This window comes from Mandrillus leucophaeus, unplaced genomic scaffold (assembly GCF_000951045.1).
Source record: "Mandrillus leucophaeus isolate KB7577 unplaced genomic scaffold, Mleu.le_1.0 Scaffold204, whole genome shotgun sequence".
In the NCBI taxonomy this organism is placed as follows: Eukaryota; Metazoa; Chordata; class Mammalia; order Primates; family Cercopithecidae; genus Mandrillus; species Mandrillus leucophaeus.
In genome coordinates, this window is record NW_012102077.1 from 1,486,169 (window position 1) to 1,508,998 (window position 22,830).

The window sequence follows — 22,830 nt, forward strand, 5'->3', positions numbered from 1 at the left end:
AAGGAAACAACAGGTGCTGGAGAGGATGTGGAGAAATAGGAACACTTTTACACTGTTGGTGGGACTGTAAACTAGTTCAACCATTGCGGAAGACAGTGTGGCAATTCCTCAAGGATCTAGAACTAGATATACAATTTGACCCAGCCATCCCATTACTGGGTATATACCCAAAGGATTATAAATCATGCTGTTATAAAGACACGTGCACACGTATGTTTACTGTGGCACTATTCACAATAGCAAAGACTTGGACCCAACCCAAATGTCCGTCAATGATAGACTGGATTAAAAAAATGTGGCAAATATATACCATGGAATACGATGCAGCCATAAAAAAGGATGAGTTCATGTCCTTTGTAGGGACATGGATGAAACTGGAAACCATCATTCTGAGCAAACTATCGCAAGGACAGAAAGCCAAACACCACATGCTCTCACTCATAGGTGGGAAATGAACAATTAGAACACTTGGAGACAGGGTGGGGAACATCACACACCAGGGCCTGTTGTGGCATGGAGGGAGAAAGGAGGGATAGTATTAGGAGATATACCTAATGTAAATGAAGAGTTAATGGGTGCAGCACACCAACATGGCACATGTATACATATGTAACAAACCTGCACGTTGTGTACATGTCCCCTATAACTTAAAGTACATATAAAAAAGTATAGTCTCTTTGTTCTTCAAGATGCATCTTCTCGACACTCAGGATGTTCATCTTGTTCTGCAGTTAATTGGCTCCAGGCTCAGAGTTGCCAATGCAGATGAAGCATAACTTCCTCAAGAATAACATGATTTACACATGTTTTTCTTCTTTTACATAATGAGGTTACAGGATGAGTTGGACCAATACTCACCCTAATCATAAGACTCAGAAAAGGAAACTTTCCCTGCATATAAGTCCACTCTTTGGCTAAAGCTCTTGGTCCTCATGATTGGATATGTAACCTGGCCTAAAAAGCAAAGAAGGCTGCTTGCAAAAAACATAAACCTAGATTTAATAGTTTCTTAGTGCATAGTCTACTATCACTGCATAATAAATTATCCCCAAACTCGGGAGCTTAAAACAACCAATATTTACTACCTCATGGTTCCCATAGATCAGGAATAGTTTACCTGAAGAGCTCTGGCTCAGTGTCTCTCCTGAGGTTGTAATCAAGATGTTGGGTGGGTGCTGGAGTTCATCTGAAAGTTCAATTTGGGGAGGATTTGCTTCAAAACTCCCTCATATGGCTGTTGACTGGCTTCAGTTGCTCTCTAGCTATTGACTGGAGACCAGTTCCTTATACACTCAAAATCAATGAAACAAAATAATAAATTGTTCCTGTTGTAAGCCACTTGTTACTCAGCAGTAGGCAATTAACAGCGCACCCCAATCTCTTGATGTGTTGTTTTCAAGTTGGTGCTTTAGCTAAACCAGTATCCTACCAGACTGGCAGAGTATGGCAAACCTCCACTTGACAAGTCATCCTGACAACCTCAAGCTCAGTCTCTGCTACTCTCACAGTCAGTCAGATCTCAGGTCTGATTTTTAGTATAGTTTAAGTTTAAGCTTCAGAAGATTCATTAAGCACTGCTGTAAAGATCTTCTGGTTTCATGCAGCACAGTAAATTTATTCTTGGCAGAACTGAGACCATCACTCTCTTTCTTCATAGTTAACCACCAGGAATTAAGTCCTTGTTGCCCCCTGGCCAGAATGTGATCCATGTGAGAACTGCTCTCAGTACCAACTGTCTCAGCCATTAAAAATCTATGGTCAAGCACCTATAGTATATCAACTAAAAATAAAAATCAAGGAATTAAAACATACTACCAAAGAAAATTGCTTAATCACAAAGGAAAATAGTAAGAAAGAAAGAAAGAAAGAAAGAAAAAAGAGAGGAGTTATGAAAAAATTAGAAAAATAAAAAAAATGACAGGAGTAAGTCCTCACCTATCAATAATTATGTTAGATGTAAATGAGTTAAGTTTTCCAATTAAAAGGCATAGAGTGGGCTGGGTGCAGTGGCTCAGGCTTGTAATCTCAGCACTTTGGGAGGCCAAGGTAGGTGGATCACCTGAGGTCGGCTGTTCAAGACCAGCCTGGCCAACATGGTGAAACCTTGTCTCTACTAAAAATACAAAAATTAGCTGGATGTGTGGCACACACCTGTAGTCCCAGCTCCTAGGGAAGCTAAGGCAGGAGAAGCACTTGAACACAGCAGGCAGAGGTTGCAGTGAGCTGAGATCGTGCCATTGCACTCCAGTCTGGGTGACAGAGGGAGACTCCATCTCAAAAAACAAAGTAAAACAAAAAAATTCAGAGTGGTTGGATGGGTTTTTTAAAAAAACAACTTTATGCTGCCTATAAGAAATTGAATTTACCTATAAGGACACAAATGAACTGACAGGGAAGAAATGGAAAAGATATTCCATGCCATGAAAATTTAAAAAGAGTAGGAATGGCTATACTCATATCAGATAAAATACACTTTAATACAAAAGAAGTACAAAGAGACAAAAGGATCATTATGTAATGATAAAGGAATCAATTCAGCAAGAGCATATAACATAGTAAATATATATGCTCCCAACAAAAGAGCACCCTAATATGTAAAGCAAATATTAATACATCTAACGGGACAGATACACTGCAGTACAATAATAGTAGGGGACTTTCAACATCCCACTTTCAGCAATGGAAAGACCATCCTGTAAGAAAGACAACAAAGAAACATTACAGTCAAACTATACTCTGGACCAAATTGACCTAAGGGACATTTGCAGAACATTTCATCAAACATCTGCGGAATACGCATTCTTCTCATCAGCATATGGAACACTGTCCAGGATACACCATATATTAGGTGGCAAAACAAGTTTTAACACATTTTAGAGAGCCAAAGATCACATCAAATATCTTTTCTGATCACAATGAAATAAAACTAGAAATCAATAAGTAGACGAACTTTGAAAACTATACAAATACATAAAAATTAAACTACTTGCTGCTAAACAACCAATGGGTCAAAGAAGAAGCTGAGAAGCAATTTAAAAAATTTTTTAAAAGAAACAAAAATGGAAATACAATATACAAAACCCTATGAGACACAGCAAAAACAGTACTAAGATGAAAGTTTATAGCAATAAATGCCTACATGAAAAAAACAAGACTTCAAATAAACAACCTGAAAATGCACCTCAAGGAACTAGAAAAGCATGCAAACCAAATTCAAAATTAGTAGAAGGAAAGAAATAATACCAGAACAGAAATAAATGAAATTGAGACTAAAATAATAATACAAAGGATCAACAAAATAAAAAGTTAGTTTTTGGAAAAAAATGAAATTGACAAACTTTTACCTAGAGTACACAAAAACAGAAGACCCAAATAAACAAAATCATATTTGAAAAAGACATAACAACTGATACCACAGAAACACAGAGAATCATTAGAGACTACTGGAAACAACTATATACAAACAAATTGAGAAACCCAGAAGAAATGAATAAATTCCTGGACACATAAGACCTATCAAGATTGAAGCATGAGGACACAGAAAATCTGAACAGAACAATAATGAGTAATCAGGTTGAAGTTGTAATTAGAAATCTCCCATAAAAACAAACAAACAAATGAACAAACAAACAAACAAAAAACCAGCCCAGGACTTGATGGCTTCACTGCTGAATCCTACCATACATTTAAATAAGAACTAACACTAATTCTCCTCAAACTGTTCAAAGAGATTGAAGTGAATTGAAGTGAAGGGAATACTTCCAAACTCACTATACAAGGCCAACATTACCCTGATACCAAAACTAGACAAGGACACAACAACAAAAAAGAAAACGTGAGGTCAATATCCATGTTGAATGTAGTTGAGAAAATCCTCAACCAAATACTAGCAAACTGAATTCGACAACACATTAAAAAGATCATTCACGATGATCAGGTGAGATTCATCCCAGGGAGTCAAACACAGCTTAAGGAACACACAAAAAGTGATCTATTCCATCAACAGAATCAAAGAAAAAACCATAATCACTCCAACAGATGTTGAAAAGCATTTAAAAAATTCATATCCCTTCATGATAAAAACACAACTAACTGGGTATAGGAGGAACATACTTCAAAACAATCAGGGCTCTATATGACAAGCTTACAGCTAACATTATACTGGATAGGAAAAATGGAAAGCCTTTCTATTAAGATATGAAACAAAGCAAAGATGCCCACTTTCCCCCCTTTTATTCAACATGGTACTTGTATTCCTAGCCAGATAAATCAAGCCGGAGAAGGAAATCAAGGGCATCCACATTGGAAAGGAAGAGGTCAAATTACCCTCGTTTTCAGACAACATTATCTTATATGAAAAAAAGAAAATAAAGACTCCACCAAAAAACTCTTAGAACTGATAAACAAATTCACTAAAGTGGCAGAATACCAAGTCAACATATAAAAGTTGTAATTCTATATGACAACAGTAAACAATTTGAAAAAGAAATCAAGAAATTTCATTTAAAGTAGTTACAAGAAAATAAAATACATAATAAGTTTAACCAAAAAGTGAAAGATTCCTACAACGAAAACTGTAAAAAAAAACTGATGAAAGAAATCAAAGAGGATACAAAAATGGAGTATCACATGCTCATGGATTGAAAAAATTATTGTTACAATGTCTGTACTACACAGAATGATCTGCGAATTCAATGCAATCAAAATTCCAATGACATTCTTCACAGAAATAGAACAAGCTGTCATGCGCGTCCCTGTGAAGAGACCACCAAACAGGCTTTGTGTGAGCAATAAAGCTTTTTAATCACCTGGGTCCAGGCGGGCTGAGTCCAAAAAGAGATAAGGTGGGGCCGTTTTATAGGATTTGGGTAGGTAAAGGAAAATTACAGTCAAAGGGGGTTTGTTCTCTGGGGGGCAGGAGTGGGGGTCACAAGGTGCTCAGTGGGGGAGCTCTTTGAGCCAGGATGAACCAGTAAAAGGACTTTCACAAGGTAATGTCATCACTTAAGGCAAGGACCAGCCATTTTCACTTCTTTTGTGGTAGAATGTCATCAGTTAACAGGTGATTAAGGCGGAGCAGGGTATTTTCATTTCTTTTTTGATTCTTCAGTTATTTCAGGCCATCTGGGCATATATGTGCAAGTCACAGGGGATGTGATGGCTTGGCTTGGGCTCAGAGGCCTGACATTCCTGCCTTCTTATATTATAAAAAGCAAAATGGAAATCCTAGACATAAAGAATAAGTGAACTAGCAAATTTAATAGAAAACATCAAGAGCAAATTGACCAAGCAGAAAAAAGAATTGGTGAGCTCAAAAACAAGATGTTTGACATTATCCTATCAGAGAAGCTAAAAGAATAAAAAAGAATAAAGAAGGCCTTAAGGAATTACGGGATGCCATCAAGTGAACTAAAACTTCACATTGTAAGAGTTCTTAAAGACAGAGTACAAGGCTTGGGAAGCATAATTAAGCAAATAATGGCTTAAAATTTCCCAAATCTTGGGAAAGATGACAACATCCAGAAAGCTCAGAGGTTGCCAATCTAATTTAACCCACAGAAAAGTTAACCAAGACACATCATAATCAAATTAGTAAAAAACAAAGACAAAAAAGACTACTGAAAGCAGCAGAGATAAGAAACATGTCACACTCAAAAGAGCCCTATATGTGGTTTTCAGTGTATTTCTCAGCAGAAACCCCATGGGCCAGGAGAGAATGGGATAATATAGTCAAAGTGCCAAAGTCAAAAAAGAAAACTTGTCAAACAAAAATACTTTATCAGCAAGCTGTCTTTAAAAAATAAAGGAGAAACAAAAACTTTTTCAGACAAACAAGAGTTGAGCGAGTTCATCACTACTAGGCATGCTTTATAGGGATTACTATAGGGCATTCTTAAGCTGAGATAAAAGGCTGCTAATTGAAGAGATAGCACGTTACTCCCAAGGTTTAGGTTTTAAAAAGACAGTGGTTTCTATTTCTAACAGTGTGAACATTCTTTAAAAAACTAAAAATAGACCTATTATAGGACCCAGTAGTTCTGCTTCTGGGTATACATTCAAAGGAACTAAATATATTATGTTGAAGGGATATCTGCCCTCTCATTTTAATTGCAGTACTATTCACAATAGCCAAGATATGGTGCTATTCACTTCAATCTAAATGCCCATCAATGGATGAATAAAGAATACGTGATGTATATACACAATGGAATACTATCAGTCTTAAAAGAGGGGGAAATCCCATCACTGAAATAGGATACATGAATCTGGAGGAGATTATGCTAAGTTAAATAAGCCATACACAGAAAGACAAATGTTACAAAACCTGACTTACACGCAGAATCTAACAGAGTTGAACTCATAGAAGTAGAGAGTAGAATGATGGTTACCAAAGGTTAGGGGATGGGAGTGGAGATGGAAGGAATGAAGACTTGTTGATCAGTGGGTAAAAAGTTTCAGATAGATAGGAGGAATAGGTTTTGAGATCTGCTGTCTAGCCAGGTGACATAGTAAATAATAATGTATTATATATTTCAAAATAAACAATACATTAATTTTAAAATATTTCACCATAAAAAAGATAGGTAACTGAGGTAATGGATATGTTAATTAACTTGATTTATTCATGCCACATTGTATACATATATCAAAACAGCAAAATTTGCATTACCTCAACACAGTAAAAGCCATACATGAAATGCCTATAGCTAACATTATGCTCAATCATAAAAAGTAGAAAACTTTTTCTTTAAGATTTAATACAATACAGGATGATCACTTTCACCACTTCTGTTCAACATAGCACTGGAAATCCTGCTCAGAGCAATTAGGCAAGAAAAAGAAATAAAAGGCATCGAAATCAGAAAGGAAGACGTTAAACTGACCCTATTTGCAAACTATATGATCCCATATGTAGAACGCCCTGAAGACTCCACCAAAAAGGTTTTGGAACTAATAAATTAGTTAAGCAAAGTTTTAGGATACAAAACAAATGTGCATAAATCATTAGCACTTCTATACAATAATGCTAAACTATCCCCCCCTAAAAATACAGAAACAATCTTACTTACAATAGCTACAAAAAATGAAATACTTAGGAATAAATTTAACAAAGGAGGTAAATGACCTGTACCCTGAAAACTGTAAAACATTAATGAAAGAAACTGCAAGAGACATAAATTAAAAGGTATCTTGTGCTCATGCATTGGAAAAAACACTATTATTAAAATGTTCATACTAATCAATCTACAGATTCAAAGGAATCTCCATCAAAATTTCAATGACATTTCTCACAGAAATAGAAAAAGTAACCCTAAAGTTCATAGTGAACCATAAAATAAAATCCCAATAGCCAAAACAATCTTGAGCAAAAAAAGAACAAATCTTGAGCAAAAAGAACAGTAATCACAAGCCCTGATTTTAAAACATGTTATAATGTAATTGTAATCAAAACAGCATGGTACTGACACAAAAACATACAAATAGACCAACGGAACAGGAGACAGAACAAAAAACTCTTTGGAAAAGGTGCTGTCTTCAATAAATGCTGTTGAGACAACTGGTATCCACATGTATCCATTTGTATCTGAAACCGTATATAAAAAATTATCTCAAAATGGATTAGAGATGTAAATGTAAAACCTGAAAATGTAAAACTACTAGAAGAAAAGATAGGGAAAAAGTTCTATGACCCTGGTTTGGGCAGTGATGTTTTGCAAATGACCCTAAAAGCACAGACATAAAAGCAAAAACAGACAAATGGCATGGCATCAAATTAAAAAGTTTCTCTTCAGCCAAAGAAACAATCAACAGAGCTGAGAGACAATCCACATTCAGAGAAAATATTTGCAAACCACACATATGATAAGGGATTAATTTCCAAAATATATAAGGAGCCCAAACAACTTAATAGTAAGAAAATAACCAATTGTAAAATGGGCAAAGCATCTGAAAAGACATTTCTCAAGAGAAGGTACACAAATTGCCAAAAGGTATATAGAGAAATGCTCAACATCACTAATCATCAGGAAAACGCAAATAAATGAGACATAGTGGGGAGGGATTGCATTGGGAGTTATACCTGATGTAAATGACGAGTTGATGGGTGTAGCATACCAACATGGCACAAGTATACATATGTAACAAACCTGCACATTATGCACATGTACCCTACAACTTAAAGTATAATAATAATAAATTAATTAAAAAAAAATAAATGAGACATTTGCATGATGAGATACCACCTCATACCTGTTAGAATGGCTATTATAAAAAAGATGAAAGATATCAAGTGTTGACAAGGATATGGAGAAGGGAACCCGTGTACATTGCTGGTGGGAAATTTAATTAGTGTAGCCGTTATGAAAAATAGTATGGAGATTCCTCAAAAAAATAAAGTAGAACTATGATATAATCTAGCAATTCCACAACTGGATATATTACAGTATTATTCACAATAGCCAAAATGTAGAATCAACCTGTGTCCATCAAAAGATAAACAGGTAAATAGAATGTGGTATATATACACAATGCAGTAAGATTCAGCTCTTTAAAAGAAGGAAATTCTGTGATTTGTGATGACATAAATGAATTTGGAAGACATTATGTTAAATGAAATAAGCCAGACACAGAAAGACAAAAATACCACAGGATTTCAGTTACATGGAGAATCTACAAAAGTTGAATTCATAGAAGTAGAGGGTAGAATGGTGTTTACCAGAGGCTTGGGGAAGTGAGTGGATAGGGAAAGAGAAATGTTGATCACAGTGTACAAAGTTACATGTAGATATTATACATTATGTACTTAAAAATTGCTAAGTAGGTTTTAAATGTTTGGCCACAAAATGATAAATATTTGAGTTGATAAATGTGTTCATTAGCTTGATATAATCATTCCACCACGTAAATTGTGCATCAAAATGTCATATTTTTCCCATAACTATATGATTATTTGTCAATTAAAAATAAAATTAGAAAAACATTTCCTTATATTTTTAAATGTCTAAAAATGATTTTTCTTCAGATTACATACACAAATAATAGCTTAATCAGAAAACAAGTTATATGAAGCCAAGGCAGGCAACACAGAGCACAGTGTATAATATTCTGAGTATTTAATATACCTGACAAAAAATTGAATCTTGTAATATAAAACTGATGAATAAATTGGACTTTACTGGACATCTTTAACCCTAACAACCTTCTGTCACATATATTATTTTATTATTTGTTTTCCTTCTATCTTCTTGCCTAAAGTCTCACTACTCTTTGATTCTTACCAGTATTAGAGCATACAGACTTGGTTAATATCTAAAAAAGAGTTAGTGCTTTTTCTAATAATTTTGGCAAAAACAAAGAATAGAAGAGAGTGCCTTAGGAAGTACTAGCTTTCCCACCAATCAACATGTTTCTGGAGGTGTTAAGTCATTTGTTGAGGAAGTCCTGTGTAACCAGCATGACATTTGTCAGAGACTGTTCCCCAAGTTCTTTTGTCTCTTTCAAATCCAATCCTGAGAAAGTCTATGAGGCTTGTTTCTCTATTTTAATGTTACAGAATTAAGAGAGTGAGTCAAACGAGACAGGATGGAAGAGGTGGGATAAGTGGGGAGAAGCTGCCCATGAGTGTTGCATAGTAAAGAGCCGTGGGATGTGGGAATGGGCACAGACTCGATCAAAGGTCATTGAGGCCTAGAATTTGAGAATATGATTTGGGTTTGTGTGATGTGTGGGGAGACTCTGAAACAGCCAGAGAATAAGGACAAATCAGAAAATGCAAGATGTGAATTTTTAATTGCAGCTCTGAGTTATGAGTTGGATCCCTTTGAGAGATGAAAGCAGAGAATGAATTTCTTTTTAACAGTTGCATAATTCTTTGAGTAAAATTCCCATTAGTTATTTCAAATAGCTATATCAGGTAAGAATGAAAAGAGAGGACTAATATTCCCTTGACTCCGAGTTTCTAGGGTTTCATATCTGTTATCTAAATGTTTGTTATACACTATGACTTAAGGTTTGGAAAATGAAGAACCTCTTGTGAAAGGATAAATTCAACACTCTCAATTTTTTTCAGCACAGGGGTCACATCAGTCAACTTTACTGTCATTTCTCCCACTTGATGCCACAGGATAGAAGTTTTTCTTCATGCTTGGATTGATAAAACTGGTCCACTTTGTAATAATGTCTTTCTGGGCCACAGCCAAACACACGAAGGTATCAGTGTCCTTTGATGGTGGTCAGTATCTCTCCTTGCTAAGGTGCACTAACAGTATGTCATTTCTAGTCTCTCCAGGCTGCAGCGACCGAGACTTATCCCCATATTCTCATTGCTCTGGACACCAAGCAAGCCCAGGAGTAAACATAGAACCCAGTTTGCTGCACAGCTTTCCAAAGACCCTAAAGTCACTGTTCTTCCCTTCACCCTCCCTGGCTACTTTATTCATGAGTGTGGAAATTAACCAGCATTTCCTTCTCAAAATTCTAAATATGAAGTATTTTATTAAACCCTGTCTTTACCAAATGGGCTACTTGTCTTATTCTCTTCTAAACTAGAATTCTTAAATATTTTGGGGGATTATCAAAATAACTTTTTCTGAAGCAGAACAAAAAAAAAAAACCCCGCCACAAATCAGATCTTTAGATGAGCAACTGGTTGCATTATATTCATATTCTTTCTGTACCATTTTATTCATTCACTAATTTTCTTAAATTAATCTTTGGATTTCTGTTTCTGCCTGAAATACAAAAAGCTGGGAAGAGTGTCACTTCCACACCAAAACTGAGAAGAAGTCAGATAAACTACAAAATCATAACTTTTATTGAGCCAATGAGAGAGCTGAGTTTGTAGGTCAACCAAACAGCTAAATGACCAGGAGGAATAGGAGTCTTAAGCAGAGATTATACCTGCAGACTGGTTCACCTGTGGCAGAACGTGGAAGGCAAGTGGGTAACAGGAAATTAGTTATGCATTTAACAAATTTTTAGAAGCCAGGTGTGGGCTGGCTTATCAATCTTTAACAGCTGGTGCCCCCATATGCAGGGTAGTCCATCCTCACTGTATGCTCTTTTCCACAGGTTTTCAACAGGTGCTCATCAAAAAGATTTTGATTAGGGTGGAAGACTGGAAACAGCCCTCCTCAGTAGGGTAAATGTACAGAAGTGGATTGGTGGTTGCAGTAGGAAATGCACAAATATGTAACTTCTGCCTGAGACCTTCTCTCCTACGGAGAAAACGTACTAAACCCTTGGGAGAAGGCAGAAAGCATTATCCTCAGAATAAAGTTAAAGGAAAATTTATTGCAGCTTGGGAAAGGGTGGAAGAGAAACTCATTAGCTCCCCAGGGAAGGAACAAGAAACCATACTGGATTTAGAATGCATACAGATGGAAAGAGTGTTGCTCACACACAAAAATGAGAAGAAGCTATGTAAACTACAAAACCATTATTTTTTTTACAACCTACCAATACCATTATAGGTCTGTTCCCATTTGGGGAGGGGCAGAAAACTTCCACTCAAGGCTAATTGCAAATACAAGGCAGAGTTAGTCTGTTATGGGGAGAAGTGGAAAATGGACAAAAATGCCAAGAAAGCCCCACCCCACGGCCGGGCAAACAGTGCCTTCCTAAGACTGAGACTGGACTAGAACATCAGAGAATCTCCCTGCCTGTGTGTGTCTGCGTGTGTATTTGTGTTAAGAAGGTCTACTCTTCCTCATGGTCATTACTACATTCTTGTACAATTTCTTTAATTGTCCTTTATAGAGATTTTGATGTTTAGAAGTTCAATCCATCTTGATTCTATTTGGGAGAAGGACAGTGAGATGGGATATATTATTTTTTTTCAGATGGATAGTTTTCTCAATGGTCTCAAATGATTTTATTACTTATCTTGTCCTACTTTCCTAATTCAAGATGCTACCTTTACCATTTAATATATTATGATTGAGTTTTTATTATTCCTCAGAGACCATAGCAAAGTGGGGTGGCTGAGGAGTGGTATGAAGATAGATAAAACATGCTGGAGAGTCTTACACTCCAGAAGCTTTTCTGTGCATTTAAGGGATATGACCATTCTTTTTAATTTCCCATTTTCAATTTTACTTAGCTTGTTTATAGTAATGCTGATGCTATGTTCCATACACTTTCCTAAATACGTTCCATGAATTCTCTTAATTAGTCTCACTACATCTTTATAAGTTAAGGATTACTATCAACCCCTTTTCCGAGGTTAAATTTAGCAGGGTTGAATAACTCGCCAAGGTCACATAGATGGAAACTGGCAGAACCAATGAAACCAGGTTTCTTTCACTCCAAAGCTCTTAGTAACTCAGTAAAGCCTTGTTAGTCAATGCAGTTATATCCTGTCTGATCAAATATGGGTCTTGATCTGCCTCAAGTCTGGACCCACCAAAGAAGAAAACAGTTGCTTCTGGTCCCTTACCTGGGTTTTCATTAACTGAACTCCTATCACAGGAAGACTGGTCTGTCCACACACTTGGATAGACTTTCTTCACAAACCATTGTCTGATTTGTGGGCCCAGACTTTTTCCCAGGCCATTATATGTTCTCTAAGCCCATTGAATTCTCTAGAAAACGTTTATTATCCTCCTAAAATTATGTACATCTCCCCTTTTTCCTTTCCCCTAAGAGGAAGAGTATATAAGCATCTGTACTCCACTGGGTTGGGGGTTAATCTCTCTGACATGTATGTCTTTTTTCCTATTAACCTGCCTTTGGTCAGTTAATTTTCAGCAAATCTTCAGAGGGTGAAGGGAAAGTTTTCCCTTTGCCCCTTCAGTTTTGATGCTGTGAGCAGGCTGCCAAAGCCTCTCTGCTCTTCCGGAAGCTGTAGTCAAGGGAGCCCAGTGCCTGAAAGTCTGGCAGAATGGCAAGCATTTCTTACCAGGCAGGCTTCCGGTCTCTGTGGAATTCCATTGAGCAGACAGTAAAAACCTCAACTTGTTACCTTTTCCTCTCCAAACTGTTGATTAATGGCATAAAAACGTTTGTATGACTAGTCTTAGGTGTAGTGACTCTCATGTACCTTTGACGTATTGATATTGTTCAATCATCTTCCTTCCAAAAACAGTTCTTTCCTTTTTCTTTGTCTTCCTGTATCATGTTTTTCATAAGGGGGGTACTGTAAGGTACAACATGGGCCTAAAACCCTGAGAAACCCATTATTTGAACTAGCTCTGCAGACTGGTGAGTTTTGCAGTTTTGACCAGATAAGTGTCTATTTAGGAAAACTTTGCAATGGGTCCCCGAAATAAGAAACTGAATGAGGTTTTCCTCTCACTTTATGTCCTTGAGAGCTTAACTTATGAAGTAGGAGCACGTTTACCATGCGAGGAAGCAGGAGAGAAAATTATCAAGTCACATGCAGTGGTCTACCTGAAAAAAGCCTGGGAATCCAAGACATGCCCAATTTTAAGCAGCACACTCTGTTCTGAACATGGCAAGCTCTCAGGGGTGGTTGTCTTAACAAGTCCCATCCATAAAGGGCTTATCATTTCGACTCTCGTTTCCTGGTTAGTCCTAGAAAAATCCAATCACAACGGGGTCTTTCCAGTGTCACAGATTAACAGGTCAGATACTGGCAGCACTCTACAAATTTGTGGGATACGGGAGTACGCACAGACACCCATCCTTAACTGTCTGAGGCAGCCAGAATCTTTTGCTTTCTTAGCCTACTCCTGGCAGGGAAAGATTTTTGGCATCACTGCGACTGCCTCTTCTGTGCCCTCTCCAGAAACACTTCTTGCTTGTATGGTAAAACTTACTCTAAACCTGGAAAATTACCTCCTGGGCTTTCCATGAAGAGGCTTATTGGATTGAGTCACTATTGGAGCAAAGGCACCCTTGGAAATTCTAATTGTCAGGGGCCAACAGATGAATCCTTTCAATTAGAAAGATCCCTAAATTAAAAAATGAAAGATGTGTAGAGAGCTCCCTCAACAATTACCTCATTTGTATTTCTGGAAGGAGCAAATTAAAAGAAAGACACATGTTTATGTCATGGCTAGCCTTAGAAATTAACCCACTCACTAAATTAAAGAGCAAAAAGTCTGACCTGAAGCAAAGTTAAAATCCTTTAAATGCTCAAATACTGGCTTTGGATCCTCTGTGGGGTTTACTACAAAGGCACTTGATCCTACTGCCTGGTGATTAGGATTCTTTGCTTTTACTGCCATGACCTGGGTTCAATATCCAGTCTGGGAATCAATTCCTTGGAGGTTTAAATCCTTTAACTCAAAAGAAGAATTGCTTTGATATTTGTGTGGCTCTTGACTTTCTGGAGTACCCATTTGTTATTGATCCTTTCACCTTCCACGGACAGTTTTTGATTTCCTGTCTCACCGACTGTCTCTTTTAATCTTCTACCAATAGGGCACGCTGGAAGGTTAGCTTCTGTGTGCAGTCAGCTGGGAAGAATGTGGCTTCTGGAAAATATGGCCAGACAAAAATGTGGGTTGTGCCCCACTGGTGGTGAGTGAAACTTTCCTTTCTCTGAGCTGCCTTTGGGGTGGCTGTGGATCTTGAGGGGACTGCCTCACATCTCTTTGGAGATGCCTTACATGTTCTTGATTTAGTTGGTTCTCAGTCACTCAGAAGGTTCAAAAGTCAGGGATACTGGTTGTTTGTCCTATTTAAATCCTGGTAATAAAATATTTGAAAAAAAGACTTTTTTAAGAGCTCCATGATTAGAAATCAGCTTAATTAAAAGCTGATATTCAGGCTACATATCTATATATATATTTTGTACAAAAGGTCTTTCTGCTTTTTTCTCTTTTGGATCCTGTAACTCCTCTGGGAATTTTTTTCAGGTGAATGAAACCCTCTTTTAATTATACGTTTGGTCCTTCTGTTCACTTCCTTTCTTGTTGGCATGATTTGTGCTGAGAAAAAAAAATGTAAGATTTCATTGGTCTTCTGGAAAACTTAAAATGCTTCCAAATTGGTTCTGCCTAAGACCTATTCTTCCATTTCCTTCCACTTCTCCTCCTCCTTTCTTTATTGCCATCTTTGATATCACATGGAGGAATCAAAAAGGGACCTCTAGAGACTCTGATTCCTCTTGAGGAAAACAGTCAAGGTACCACCGACCACTTTTTGGGTCTCGTGTTTTTCTCACAGACACCCAAGGGTCATGAATGGGTTTCTTTCAGGTCTCGAACCTCTAGTCTCTTTCGCATTGAGTTCCCTGATCTCTTGGGCTTTTGAGGGTACCAGGAATTACTTTGCGCTGTGAGACAGCACTGTCCTTTTGGTGGGCAATGGCTGACAAATCACTGGTGAGGGCTGCAGTTTTGGAGGTAGCTGACAGTGGTTAGAGTGAATGGTTATTACTGCAGGGGAGCTACTAGTTTCTTTGTATGTCTAGATTTAAAAGGTGCCGTTTAGATAATTGGAGGCTGTGGGAATACTTGGCATTAAGAGATTAGACTCCCATGGGGGATGGGCTGATCACAGAGTGGGCTGATTAACCTTGCACTGACCTTGAAGCAAGGTACGCGGTGGAAGTCCTCCAGCATCCCGCCCCATTACGTTTCCCTCTTGGGCTTTTGCCTTAGCCCTGGACAAAGCAGTCAGTGTACATAGTCAGTGCACACTCCTCAGACTGTACATAGGAGTCAGTGTAAAAACGGATCCTTAATTTCTGGGGATCTAGGTCCTCTGCCTTCCAGCTTTACCTGCTTTTCATATATGTAAGTGTTAGTCCCAGAAAAATGCAAGTGCTTTGCTGGCCCTATTCCTTGATGAACTCCACCCTGAGATTAGTGGTCTCGTTGAAAAATGAAGAGTAAATTGGAAACCACCTATGTAAATAAAATTAATCTCCTTATAGAATCCCATTGTGAATTACCATGATTTCATGTTACCTTAGCATCCACTTTTTAATCTTTCTCTAGCACACCAAAACCCCTTATGGAGGATTCTAGGCAAGAGATTCTCAAGAGTGGGAACCAGTACCCATCATTAATGCAGGGCTTGGAGGCCAAGGGAAGCACTGCATCTGTACTTCCTCCAGGCAGGAACTTCAGATGCATTATACCAGTGTTTTACAAGCTTGGATGTGCATACAGATCAGCTGTAGAACTTGTTAAAATGCAGATTCTGATTCCTTAGATCTTAGATGAGGCCTGAAAGTCAATGCTTCTGGTCCACAGATGACACAGTTATACATGAGACATTAGGGCATATGAGGTGCAAGGCAAATTAAAACAGCAAATTAAAAGAACCAAAAGGGAACTGCTAAAGTCAGACATAACAAAGACTACTAAAAATTCAAAATAAACACAACAGAGGCCCAAGGGACCACCAACACAGCTTTGCATCAATAGCTTCATTTCATTACAATTTTTATGTATTTGGTCACGATAATTTGCCTTTGCAAGATCACTGGAATACAAAAGGAAAATGAGAGTCACCCCCATTCTTCTACATGCACAAAAATAGCAGTAAAATGGAGAAGATGAGCTGATTGATTATACTCCAGAATAAGTCAGTTCCAAACAGCGTCATCTAATACCATTCCCAGCTGCCCAAGACAACGATTTATGAAAACAGCACTTCAACCATTGCCCCTGTCTAGTTCTGAATTAGATGCAGGGAGTGCTAAAATAGAAAATACTCTGATCACCCTACCACCTACAAGAGAACAAATGGAAATGCTTTCTGTTCCGTAATTCATTAAGAGCTGAAGCTCCAGGTTGTGTTCCCTGGTTGTGGCTGAATTGGTCCTTTTTCTTTTTTTCAATGTGCCACCCCCACTGTGCTTAGTCATATCTCCTTGTACAAAATCAAGTAATTCCTATGTTCTACATAAAATTGTTCTCCAAAAATCTTGCCTCTTTTTGACTTGTCACTCTTGCTTGCACTATTCTCTGTATATGAAATACTCATTACCACCACCACTATCTCACTTGTGTCCACGTGTCCAAACAACCTAGCATTCCACGTCTGGGTTCAAGTGGAGTCTAGGAAGATACAATTCTTTAAAGCCACTGTAAATCTCATCATAGAAACGACTCCTCCCACTTTCGAACACTTGTAACCTTTGTTGTATATGTTACTGATCAGGGGATTTTTATTTTCAGCCTTTTATTATTATATGCTCATGCCTTATCTTTCCAACTAGATGGACCATTCCCTAAGGGCAAGAATCAGAGTTTGTATTTACTTCTCGGAACCCCCATGGTACCTGTTCATTGCAGAATCACTATCAATAAGTGCTATTTACTGTCTAATCGCATAGCTCAGGGACTGAGTGCCTTGTGAAACCTTTTCTCCAAAATTTAAGGCTTCTTCTCTGTCCCAGCTGGAACTCCAGCTGCCTGTAATGTTACTCCATCTTCTTCACTTAATTTTCACTCATTCTTCAAACCTTGCTTCCATTCTCATCTCTCCAAAGCCTTCCCAGCCCATCCCAGCCATCAATTTGTTTTCAATTCCTTACTCCATTTAAAGTTGTCTGCACAATTTCTGTAGCACGTAAAACGCACTGCTGTACAGCTTGCCCAACTTTTCCTTCATCTTACATCTTACCAGCATCAACCAGTGCTATCACAGTACCCACAGAATGATGGGTGTGGTCCAGGGCTAACCCAAAAATGCAATACTGAAAAAGCAGAAACTCTGGCTTGACAATTTTGATACGCCAGTGAGTAGCAAGAAGTAGTGTTTCTTTCATTTTCCAGCTAATCTTCTATTGGTGGGTGTCTTAGTTCTTAAAATGAGAGCTAAAAATATAAAAGTTCGGTTTTTTTGGTCATCAAATGAAGGAAAGCTGTAAAGTGAGGCTGGAAATATTAGTCTTACTTTTTAGTCTTCTCTGGTCAACATTCTTAGTTTATGAGTGTTAATTTCTCTGCTTTTAAGTAATATTTATATAGTAACTTCTCAATTTATTCTAAGAAGATGAGGAATTTCTCTTTTAAAACGAACCTATCCAATTCTAAGGGAAAGGGGCCCAAATCATGGCTTCTCCTTATAATAGGATTAGACTCTGGGGGGATTTAAGAATAAATTTTGCATTTGGGAGGGATGCTGAGCATTAGGCACCAGAGGCTGGACTGGAGTAAGCAGACCTTTAAAACGTGTTCCAGTGATCCCCACCTCCTGGTATCAATGCCCTTGTACAATCACCTCCTCTTGAATGTGGGATGGACCTGGTCTATTTCTTGTAATGAATAGAATACTAGCAAAAGTGATGTTGTTTCCAAGGTTAGATGATAAAAGACTGAGACTCTTCTGTTCTCTCACTTGCTCATGTTGATGAAGTCAGCTGTGATGTTTTAAGTTTCCCAATGCAGAGGCCTATATGGCAAGGAACTGAGGGAAGCCTCCCACCAAAGGCTGGAAACTGATTCCCTCTGTCCAATAACCTGTGAGGAATTCAGTTCTGCCAACGACCACATATGTGAGATTGGGAGTGTATCCTTCCCCAGTTGAGCCATGAGATAACTAGAGCCCCAGCTGGCCCTTTGGCTGCAACTTGTAAGAGACTATGATGCAGGAGCTCCAGCTAAGCCACACCTGAATTCCTGACTTACAGAAATTGCAAGGTAATAAATGTTATTTTAAGCCATTGAGTTTTGAAGTAATTTGCTATGCTACAGAATATATCCAATATAACCACGAAGGAACCTTTCTTTTCATGCATAGGAATTCAATAAGAAGCCTCTATTTTGCCATAACCTAATATTTTCACTTTAATCTTAAACAGTCTTACAAGTAAAATACATGATTTAGACACATTTTGAGGATGTTTTCCATAACCCCTTCTGAACTGCACCTCAGGAAGGACCACAGCTCCCTCCCTGAACCCCCTGATGAAATGGTGTAAGGAAAGTCCATTTGCAGGATGACCAACATTGCCTATGGTTTGACTTGAAAAGATAATTTTGATGTATTATGTTTTTAGCCTAAAAATTTGGGATTGTTAAACAGAAAAAAACAGGGTCAATTATCTGTAGAAACTAACGTGAAGAGATCATGATGTGTGTATATGTATATACGTGTGGTGTAGTGTGTGTGAGAGAGAAAAGAGAGTGAGAGAGAGGCTGTCAAACATCCATGTGCTTTCTAATGAGGAGACAATGAAATCTAAATGTAAGCAAAAGAAACCAGCTGGTATATACAGAGAAAATAATGCAGCTGATAAGCAAAAACAAGCATATGGTCCAACAGAGAGAAAGAGAGACGAAATAAACTGATACGCTCTATCGGTTCCTGATGGCTATCCATAAGACTGGCTCTACAGTAGTTCCTGTCATTCATAATCTCACTTGTAAGCTTGCTTTAGTCAGTCTCTGTTGTTTGTGACTTGTAGAATATAAGCTCATAGTGTTAGGGATTTAGGATAAAGTATTGTGTTATTGAAAAGATCCTGGTTTAGGATCAAGTAGTATTCCTAAATGGCCCAAGGAATTATTCCCTCCCACTCATCCCTAGCTTCTCTAGTAAAGCCCCGAGGAAACTCTATGTAAGGAGTAACAGCCAAATGGGAACCAAGTATATTAACAGTTAGACAAAGGTTTGATATCACAACAGTTTTCTAGCAAAAGTCGAAGGAAAACACATAGTTAGGCTGAAGTTCTACTAGAGATATTCTTCCCCTGAAGAATATGAATCATGGAATGAACTTAAAACAAGTAGATTGTTGGAAAGGAGGAAGAAGGGGAGAAGGATAAATGGTCAGGACCCCAAAGAATCTGAGTTTTTTTTTTACCAAACTACTCATAGTGAAGTTGAAGAAATTATCTACTTGCTCAAGGAAGTAGGTCTGGCCTGGGTGTACTGTGGGAGTAAGCTGGCGGGCAGTCAGGAGTGAGTGGAATTAACTAGCGGGGTACAGCAGAATGATGGCCTGTTAAGGCCCCAAAACTGACTGCTTTGGTTCAACTGCCAGCTCTGCCACTTAATTCATTTCAGGCAAATTACTCAACTTTTCTGAGCCTCCTTTCCCTAATCTGAAAATGGAGCAAATAACAGAGTGTCATTAGGAATGTCGTGAGGCTTAAATGAGTTAATATATGTACAATTCTTAAAGCAGTAATTGAGTAAATGCTTGTTAAATTGTAGCTGCTGTTAGAGGAGAGCACTTGAGTCACAGCTTGCACATTTTAATACAAAGAGACTCCCATTTGCCAGCAAAATCCCACGAATCTTACCAATCATAAAGGAAGTTTTTCCCTAAGAAGGGAGTTGAGAAAAACACAGACAGATCTAGGCCTGGCAGGTGGGAGAGCCATGACCTCCATTGGCTAACACGGTGTGATGTTTTGGGCTCTGAAGGCACTGAGTTGCAGGTGGAGTTAAGGTGAAGAAGATGAAGTTAGAATACAGGATTCAACGGGAAATTTAAAATGTAGTATTTCCCTGTCCAGGACTCTGACTATCTTCAAAAAGTCACCAAGAAATCAGGGTCCCTTTATAGTAGGTGAACAGGAAAAGGGACTGCTGGAAACTAAGATAAATGTTCTAAAGCATAAATAACATTTTAGGAATTTCAGACAAATCTTGCCTCTCAAGAGAGCTTCCTTTATAAATAACAATTGTCCTTTCCAAGGCATCATTTCCATTGAAATAGCCTGCACATTAAAGAGAACACAATCTTCCCAAGTAAAAATACGCCTCTTCTCCCCACATTTCTCTTATTTGGGAGTGAGTGGGCAGCTCTGTTCTGAAAGAAAAACTAAAAAGGAAAACATACCCACTTCCCTTCTCAAACACCTTCTACCAAAACAGGCACAATTCCAATAGCCCCAATTTTACTACACTCTCATGACTTGGTGCAAGTGTTAATCAAGAATTAGACAAGAGAAAAAGAAAGAAAGAAAGAAAGAAAAAAAAAAGAAACCCAACCCCCTATTACACAAAAATTTGGCATAGTGACATTGGCTATGATGAAATTTCTAAGTCAAGGAACCAACAGCTTAACATTCTCCCTTTAAATGGCCACCATTCTTAATTATGTTTCACTAAACAGAGTTTCAACCAGGAGAGGTGTGTGTGTGTGTGTGTGTGTGTGTGTGTGTGTTCTTTCAGCTGAATCTACCTCTTCCTTTGAAAATCACAGCCTGGACTGCCACAGAGCCATCCTGCTATTGATTTTTTACAAGAATTTGGGGATGTGGTATGGTGCAGACCACTCTTTCCTAATAAACTGACACTGGAACATGTTTGCTTTTATTTTGATTATTTGTCATTGGTTCCCAAATTGAGTTAGATTAAGGATCAGAGCAAATAGCCAGTCCCATAAAGTCTCAATCTAATCTATAAGGTATACATTTTTAAATCACATGAAGTATATTAGAAAGGAAGAAAACTACATTTCCCCAAACTCCTCTGGGGTAGAGTAATATGTGCTTAGAAGGAATAACTTGATAATCTAGAAGCTGGTAGAGGGTAAATGATGGAAGCCCCGGAGGGGAAATCTTTTCTAAAAGTGAGGTGTGGCAGAGCAGCTGCTTAGAGCAGAAACTGAGCCTTTCTCACCTTTCCCCATTTATCTTCAATATTAAATAAATATCTGAAGAAATTCCAAATTATTAACCTGCCCAAACACCTACGCCTCAACCTATCCTGAAACTTCTCCACTGATCTCAAGTATTGCAGTAAAATCCAAAAATTCAGCTTAAATTTACTAATTTAAGCATAAACGTTGTATGTGGGTTGTTTTTTGTTTTTTGTTTTTTTTAATAGCACTTTTGGTAAAGAGGAGACGATCGTGGAATTCAACAAACATTATCTGTCCTCAGGTAAGTGGGCTGGAGAATGCATCAGCCTTTTAAACTTTAACAATGGAAAGACCTATTTGCCTCCAACAAATCTGTTTAGTGAAGCATTTGGATTTCTCTTCAATCAACAGTGACAAAGTGACATCAGCCAGTTGGTAGAATAGGACTACTGAGTGCTGTCCACATGTGAAACCATCTTCATAGAAAATAAGAAATTTAGGGTAGAGATCGCAGCACCAGGATGTAACCCAGGAATAAGAAAACATACATTGAAGAGGACAGGAAGAACAGTTTCACATTAGACACCTCACACCTCCCTCAGGCCTAAGCATGATAAGAACTCTCAACACAATAGGTTAGAAGTAATATATTTTAACAAAGTAGGCTATACATGACATGTGTATAGCTGTCTTCGTAGTCAGTACTAAAGGCCAAAAGCCTTCCTCTAAGATCAGGAACAAGACAAGCATGCCCATTTTCAGTAATCCTATTCAATGTAGTACTGCTCCAGACAGAACTATGAGGCAAGGAACAGAAATAAAAGGCAACCAAATTGGAAAGGAAGAAGAAAAATTATCTTTGTTTGCACATGATGTGATATGATACATAGAAAATCCTAAAGACACCACCAAAAACTGTTCAAACTAATAAATGAATTCCATAAAGTTGCACAATAGAAAATCAACATATAAAAATCAGTAGCATTAAAAAAACTCAATGCATTAAAACTTTGCAGCATTGAGTTATAGCAGAATTTAGTATTGGAAAATACATGAGGTCCTATTGTTAGAGGCACAGGCCCTTCAGTGACTATTTTATAAGATGTTAACTTATGTTTTACACTGGCAGTGAATCTGATTGTCATTAATTTTCCATACATCTGACCAAAGCAATCCAGTCAATTCAGTTAGAGTTGCCAAATACTATAGAATCTGTAACACCTTATTTAACTGTTTTATAACTTGCCCAGTGAAACAGGTACTTCCATTGCTGGATGTTTCTCCAGGAATGTCCCATGAGAAACACATGTTTCCTAATAATCTTTTAGCTGCTGTTGTATCAGCCCTCTTGCATGGGAAAGCTTTTATGC